Here is an 8715-nt window from a genome sequence, read left to right as displayed (position 1 = left end):
TGGTTCACTTCTGTAAAGACAAGTAAATGTAAACTGACTAATAGAACAGATACTGAGCTATAAGCCTTCTGTGTATATTTTCTTTTACTTTTCTAGCACACTTTAAATTCAGGAAGGCCTTGCAACTCCCTATGAAGCTTTGGCGATGCCCAGGTTGGGAACCACTGCCCTATCCTTCAACCCCTGGTACCCCACTGGAGAACCAGAGGGGGGAGATTGGTGTGGTCCGTGCCCACGGCCGAGTGCCTGGGTGAGTGGAAGGGGGAGGAACTAGATGCTACCCATCATTTTAGCAACTTTTAACGTGGAACTAAAAAGCTATCAGACTTAATGTATCTGTACCCTCAGAGGACTTTCTTCTTGCACTCGCTGTAGATCTTTATTCTGATCTTGGTCTGAGATGTGTTCTTGTCATCCTGACATCTAAATTGGCCAACTCTGCTATGATGTTCAGCTTGCTTTTATCCTGTCCTCCCTTCCTGCTCTGTGCTCTGCAGCCACACAGTGACAGACAGCTGGAGGAGCTAATGGCCTGCATGACGGACGTGAAATGAATTTAATTGCATTGTTTATTACAATAATGGTATGGTAATGCTTGACAATACATGTATGTAAGATGAGCCCAGAAGGAGGGAGAACACACACGTATCTGTCTGTTGTAAGGCCTCGGTGTGTGTGTGTGAGCGGCACTAATAAAACCAACCTGATCTGATGAAATGTTGTGAAATGAACGCGGTGTGTTAAAATGCAAATGAATGAGAAATGTGTTTGGTTTAGGATTAGACGGAGCAGACAGGAAGTAGTTTGAATGAAAATATCTGTCGGAAATAATGTAAAATATGTACAGCAGTCGCAGTGAAAATACATTCTTTTACTTTCTCTTTCTTTACAGTTAAACGACACAGAGTTGTTGGAAGTTTCTGTATTTAATATAATTGAAAGCATTCAATTGTCAGATATAAAAGAAAATCTTGTATTACAGGCAGCATGTCTAACATTTTTTGTCCTCGAAGTGCCGTTTTATTTATGTAGACACCTGAAATACCTGCTTTAACTGTCAAAATGTGATTTTGTCTTTTTGTTCTTTACTCTACAAACATTTGTCTTTCAAAGAAAAGTCTCATCCATGAAAAGTGAGGTGCAGCTGCAGTTTTGATAAACACACTCACAACCAGTTATTACTGTGTGATCTCGGCCTGAATGAAACAGCGAAGTGGCGTATGACTAAAATAAAAAGCTCATAATATAACATATTACAGCAATATGAGGCATTTTGATTAACAAGGTTTTTTGCATGACTTTTTCCATCCTGGCAGGAAGAAAATATGCCTCATTTTCTACAATGGTTTCTTTGAAAAAGCTGTTCCGCAAAAGCTAATAATTTTCCTGCCACTTTGGAAACCAGCTGTAAACACATTTATTTTGTCCTTTTTAAAGAGGTACTGCATGCTTAAATGTGCTTTTTGAGCTGTAAACTGAATAATGACCACACATCAATGCTGCTGGTAAAACTGACTCTTACCTAATTTTTCAAAAATCGGCATTTCAGCAAAAAGTTGGTTTTATTGCCAATCTGGTTTTCACATACAAGGAATTTGCATTGGTATATTGGTATAACAATAAACATGGAAATATATATATACAGATGAAAGAGAGACAATAAAGAGAAAAAATATGTTTATGTAATAAGATAGTTGCTAACTACACACTTTTTAATCTTTCTTTATTTTTAAATTAAATCTCTTTAATCTGGAAATTGGCCTTTGTTCTTCCACTGTGATGATCTCTATGGGCCAATATCTCTACTTTTTGCTCTAGCTAAGATCCTGGAATCTGGTGTGAACAACTGAAAGAGTATTTATTCCACTATTGTTTTTACTGTCAATCTGCTTTTAAAATCAACACAATACATATTACTTAAAGGTTATAAACAAAACAGAGATGACTATCCACAGGTTGTCTCTGCTAACCACATTTCTAGTTAAAATGCATTTCATTCCCGCTGTGTGAATAATCTTCTGTCAGATGAGATGCTGCTGTCTATTCATTTGCTGCAGAAATGAGAGAAACATGTGAAATTGAGTGACTAATAAAACAGTCGCACCCAGCAGCAGACAGATAGTACGACTGACAGCGAGACAGAGAACCAACACGGTCATTTATTTGCACAGTACAGAGACAGCTGTCATTAAAGCTGCACTTTAACTGCATCACTCCCAACTCGTCAAATACTGCCCTCCGCTTTGAAATATGACGCTGTAAATACCCTGTTAATGTCAATTTTGGACACGCACATTAGCAACAACAAATATGCAGCAGTTGGTTTAAGAAAAAATAAAACCTGCCTGATCAATATTGTGAAACAGTCACAGTTTGATTAGGATTAGGAAAAGATCATGAGTTATGTAACGTACCTGAGTGAAGGACATACTTTGTTGTTGACTTTTGGTCTCCTGGGTTGAAGTCCTGTGTTTGTTTGACCCATCCACTCTACCCCCTCCATATCCACACTCTTTATACGATGACTCTCGATAGCAGGTGCGTCCAGAAGTGATGCTTAAGGGACACCTACAGTGTCACATTTTAAAGCTAACTAACTAATTCGAATCAAATATAAACTGTTTCACAACTTGACTGGAAGTTGCAGATGTTACACATTTATTGTCGCTAACTTGACCGCAGTGACCTGCACATTCAGATATGATGCTAGAGAGATACCTGCAGCGTCATATTGTAAAGCACAGGGCCGAGGTTCCAAGTAAGCTAAGCTGATATGAAAAGGCGACATGCAGTAACTGAAATAGGTTAGTATGAGGAAGTACTGAGAACCAGCACTTCTGAGTTTTGCTTCTTGGGTCGAGTATGCGCGACTGAAAGCTTAGAGTATGTCAGAGTTAGAAAAAAATGTCAGGGTCAGAGTATTGTATCTCTGTGGAAATGCACTGAAAATGTGAAAAGAAGGTTGGGGGAGGTTGTGGTTAGGGTTGTGCTGAATTAGGGTACTGGAACCATTTTTGGTCCATTTCAGGCACTGGTGATGTAGAAAAACTGATCAGCAGAAAGTACCATCAATAGACCATGTTTTTTTATTCACTCCAAAATGTTGTGCAATGGTGTGATACCAACCATCTTGTCTCGAATGTGACAAAAAAGGACTGAGGAGATGTTTTTTCTCTTATCTCAGGCCAGCGGTCACACACAATGTCTGTGTTATCAGTGTGGACCCCGGGGTACTTATAGCACTGTGCTGGAGGGCCATTGTTGACAGTCTCTGCTCAGTGAATGTGTTTTTTACGTAGGCTCAGGGTGTGTGGTGTTCATGATGCATTTTTACAATGCAGTCCTGGAGAGCATCATAAGATAGGGCTGCAAATTGCTCGTCTGGTACACTGCTATGAAAATTATGGGGGTTAAAAAATACAATTTATGAGCAGTCTATTATCAGACAGGCACAGAAAATAGTTTCTGATCCAACCAACATTCTCCTCCAGTTCCAGCTTTCACCCTCTGGTAAGAGATTCAGACTGAACCTTTACAAACATTCATTCCTGCCTGTGTCCATTAAGTTCCTCCAATCACTGTTTCACCATGAGGGTGGTGCAATATGTCGCTGTTGTTGTGTATGTGCTGTCACTGGGAAGCTGTGTGCTGCTGAGATATTGATGTTTGTTTTTGTAATTATGCAGAATGTATTTTATCTTCTGTGAAACTGCAGGACAGAGTCCAAAACCATTTTCCCTACGGGGACATTAAAGTGTATTCTGTTCTGTTCCATTCTAAAATGGCAGCCCGCAAAACCACGGCGTGGTCGACTGACGAAGTGCAGACGTATCGAGAACACCATCCCTTCATATCCCCTGTTAAAGGAGCTCTTTTGTGTGTGCGTAGTTAGTGTGTGGATGAATCAAAGAGAAACTCCTTGTTGTTTCCCAACTGCTTAAGATTCTGAGTGATGTTTGCATAGAAACCGATTCAGGTAAGATTTCAGTCCGACTGTTAGCTTGATATAAGCAGTGATTTACAACTATGGGGGTCGGGCCCCCAAAAGCTTCACAGGGGGTCGCCAGGCCCTCTTGATTTTAAGGGTTGTAAGAAAACTTAAAAAATATACACAGTAGGCCTATATTTCACTATTTTGCTCATTCGGTGAATGAAAGTTTAGAAGTTTAAGATCTCAACTTTGAAGACCTGAACACAGTCCACGTTCACAGAGCTTCAGTCTCTGATAAACAGCCTCGTCCTGCAGTAGAAAACAAACAGAGCTGATAGAACAGAAGTGTTGGGGAGAAGAAAACACTGAATTTGTCGAAAAAGAAACTTATTAATACGAAAACTTTATGTGGAAATTTGTCTTTGGTTTTACCATAAGAAGAATACACCAGTGTACACCATACACAACATCACATTAACCTGGAATATTACTCTGTACCCTCGTCTACTGGAAGCTATTGTCATTTTTTCTTGTAAATATTGGTAATAATTCTGTCTGCTTTACTTCTTTAGAGTTCATCTTAGTTAGTACTTAGCTGCTTTTGTGGCTTCCCTATAATTCTGGAGGCCATGTGCACTATTTTCTGCAGCCTGTTGTGGTATGTGTGTTCAGATTACCACATGATCATAGTCAAGGATAGAATACTTTCCATTAAACTTATCAAATATGTATGATGGTTAAAAATAAAATAATCCCATAAGAAAGAAGGTTTAGAAACCACTGGTATAATGCTACCAGACAGACTTTAAAACTGGGCTGGGCTTTCACTTATAACAATATCATGTGAATGTGTCATATGCAGCATAATGATTGTGTGAGATTCTCAGTTTGAATCAGTAACTTTCACTTTCACTTTCACTTTCAGTGGCCTCAGCAACATACTCCATAATCAATATGTGGCCACAGGCGGTCCTTTAATTAGCTCCTTGAATTTACTGTATTGTGTTGAATCCCCTTAAGTGTTCTGATTAAACATGATTCAACTGGTGGCTGAAATTACTTGAGAAACAATATTTTCTGGATACAGATGTGTGAAGCCTCCAGAGGTTCTGCCTGAAACGAGCTTTAACAAATTGCTGTGTCCTATTGATATTTTTCACTTTGCAATGACAGGATTGATTCAAAGAAATCCAACAGGGTATATGTAAGTGCTGCTTTAGAACTAATAGCTAGATAGTTTTAACTCGTTGTAAAGATTAAAGAGCTTCTGTTCTGTGCAGAACCGCTATGTTTCTACAGGAGCCCAGAACGGACAAACCAAACACTGGCTGTAGGTCGGGCCTTTTGTGTTTTCCTCAAGTTCACTTCAAGTTCTTCAGTCAAGTACCCCTGAGCAGGTAGCAGCCATATAAAGATTAACCATACGGCGCTGCACTGTCGCAGGTTGCAGCTCGTTAAATCCTAATTAAACATATTCTTCCTCATACTGACGCTTTTTTTTTTCAGTTCTTTCTTTGTGTTTTGCAGCTGTATTGTTTCTCCTTCTGTGACGTTTTGCAGCAGTTAACAATTGTACTGAACATTTGTATATCGAATATGAAATGTTGTTGTGTATCAAACTTTGGCAAAATAGTATAATTGATTTAATAATTATGCATGATATTTTTTAAATTTAAATTTTAAAGAAATCTCATCCCCCCTGTAGTACCCTTAGGGGGTGAGAAATGCTGCTTTAAATAATACAGTAAATGAGAATGGATGAGCGAGTACACCATTATCTGTATTAATGTCATTATCGTATCTGCACTCAAATGTTTTTGGTGGTTCTGTGCAACAAACTATCTGCCGCAGTCAGGTTACCGTACAGTAACTCTAGAGGAAAGCAGTGATTAGGCTTCAATCTCCGGAGACCATGACCAGTCCATTACAGTGCTACCACGCTCTCTGTCTGCAGACTCAGACACTGAACACTGAATAAGAAATAAGCTCTGAGTAAACGGACGCTCTTGCATGAAAAAATTGGATTTGAATGCAGCTTTTCAGTTCATTCATTTTTCACACATAATGCAGTCACAGCAGTTTACCTTCAGTTCTCTTACTGAGCTGCATTCACAGCCTGAGGAAGACTCACAGGCTGACGTTTAAAAGCAGCATCTTCACATGTAGATCCGGACCACAGACCTGGCAGATTGATGTGTGTGTGTTTGTTATGTATTATATATTAGGGCTGGGCGACTGGACGAATATCCATGGAGGGTGTTGAATAAACTGTACAGTAAACAGAACTAAATACCAACAACAGCATCCCGCTTTCAGCCCATTTAATGAGAATTAAAAGTGCAGGAATGTGCTGAACCCTTAACCCTAACAAACTGAAAATATCTGTGGATCTAAAGTGTAGTGTGGAAACCATTCGATTGCTTCCTGTTAGTGTGAGCCGTCCTGTTTCCCCCGTGTGATGTGGTGTGATGAGAAAGGTAAACTTCCGCTCCCTATCTCCAGCACACATATCAAAGAGATGAGCAGGAGCTGAAAGTAAGAAGATCCAATTTTCAATCAGCCAGGTTGCTGCCTCTCTCCTCTCACAGATCTGAGGAGCAGAGGTTTTAAAATGCTAATCCTGTCGACCTTGAAGCCCTGAGGCGCCAGCTGAACTAGCGAGGCACATCTCTCCTGAGCTTCCTGTCACTCAATAATCAAACAAACAGGCAGAACCTCCCCGAACGCCTCTGCAAACCCTCCCTGCCAATGATCCCAAATCACACACACACGTAGACGCACAAACGCTGCATCAACACCCCCCTCAGCCATTTGCCTCGGGAAGTACGCAGGGGCATGTAAACACACACTCGCACACACGCTTTCAGTGGCGTGCTCTCTGTGTGCGCTCAGGATGTGTGATCTGCTGCAATCTGTCACAAGTGACTGAACGTGCTACACTGTAAAAGAAATCTGTAAGTTTACAGGGTTTTTCCAGTTTATTTTACCGATTCTTAACTGTATTTTTTAAATACATAGAAATATTAATATCAAAAATAGCCTGTGAATTTACATGTATAATGAAAAATAATGTGGAAAATCTGTAACTGTAAATAATTATAAAATTACTGCTTATTTAAAGAAAAAGGAAAAATATATATATTTGTAAATGTATTTTAACTGTTTATTTAATACATTAAACTGTTAAATTCAAGTTTAATACATTGCTAAAATTATGTAAAATTATTGGCAAAAAAAAACTGTTAAATTTTAATTTTACATGGATTAGTTTGTTAATTGACAGATATCTTATATAATTATGGAAGTTTTCACAACAAAAATGTTGAATAAATGTTGTTTATCAGTGTATAAGCATTGGTAAACTGTCAAAATACAGTTTTGAAAACAACAATAATTACTGTAATTTCACAGACAACGACTTTTATTACAGTTCTATAACTTTAGAATTCAGTTTAAATAAGGAAAATTAAATAATAACAACACTCATCTGCCCGAGCAGTAACACTGCGAAAGGTTATTATTATTAATATTTTAATACCAAATGAATCACATTTTTGAGGCCGGAGCGGGTCGTCCCTTAATCGGAAGGTTGTTGGTTCGATCCCCGGGTCCTGGTGCCACACGTCGAAGTATCCTTGAGCAAGGAATTGAACCCTGAATTGCTCCCAATGCCATGCATCTGTGTATGAATACGTTAGTTTCTGTTCGATGGGCTTTACCATCGCTGTGTGAATGTGTGTGAAAGGGTAAATGAGGCACGTAGTATAAAAAGCGCTTTGAGTGGTCGGAAGATTAGAAAGGCGCTATACGAGTACAGGTCCATTTACCATTTACCATTTAACATGCTCGAAAACTCATGAAACTTTGCAAAAAATTTGGCTGTAACGTGGCATCAGATTTTAATGTCATATCTTCAGTTAACGCGGTCCAATCTCAACGAAGAGTCCCACCCTCAACACATCTACATGCTAATATTCAGTCACTGTGATATCGCCACCCACTGGCAATAGGAAGTAAGCGTTGTGTGGTGATTTTAATCTGATTTACATTAAATGTTAACGTCGGGCTCCACACATCACCCGACCCCGACACACCACACAGAGTGTATTATATATGTATATATGTGTGTTTGTAGGTCATTTCATGGACTTTACTGTATTTTTAGGAGTCAATTATTTTCTGTTATTTTACAGATTTTTTTGGTGCCCCAGCTGCTGGTATTTTTTTTTACACCGAACTAATAAATCAAACACATCCCGACCTGTAATAAGCCGTGGCAGAAGGTGCAACAGACTTATTAGAGACTGAACAGTCTTCCTGGGTGAGGACCATCCACCGGGTGAGAACACCTTTCCAGGGGAGCATTTTGCTCTTCATGCTTCAGCTTTCACCGTAATCACCCCTCCATCCTGGACTCAGGAGGAGTTCAGTATGTGTATTTGTTTCGAAATGTGATCCAATTCCAGAGCTGGATGCAGTGAGGCGTAAAGAGTGGAACACAATGGGAGTTGTCCTCTGCTGTTTACTGCATGTTTAATCAACTGGTGAGAAAGCAGACTGGATACCTGTAAGCCTCAGTCTCTGGATCATTACACAGCACTGAATTAGCGTTGTGTATTTAGCCCTCAAATGCATCTTCAAAGGATCTATTGTCAGAAATGCAATATAATGTTTATAGGTATGTTTTCAGTAGTGTTAAATCGACTAAAATAAGAATCGTTGTATTTTTGTTACCTTAGAATGAGACGTTTTTATCTACAGGGTCCTCTTCTGGTGGGGTCCGC

This window comes from Morone saxatilis, unplaced genomic scaffold, assembly GCF_004916995.1.
Source record: "Morone saxatilis isolate NCDOM2014 unplaced genomic scaffold, NCSU_SB_2.0 Contig11, whole genome shotgun sequence".
NCBI lineage: Eukaryota > Metazoa > Chordata > Actinopteri > Moronidae > Morone > Morone saxatilis.
This window is presented reverse-complemented; position numbering follows the sequence as displayed.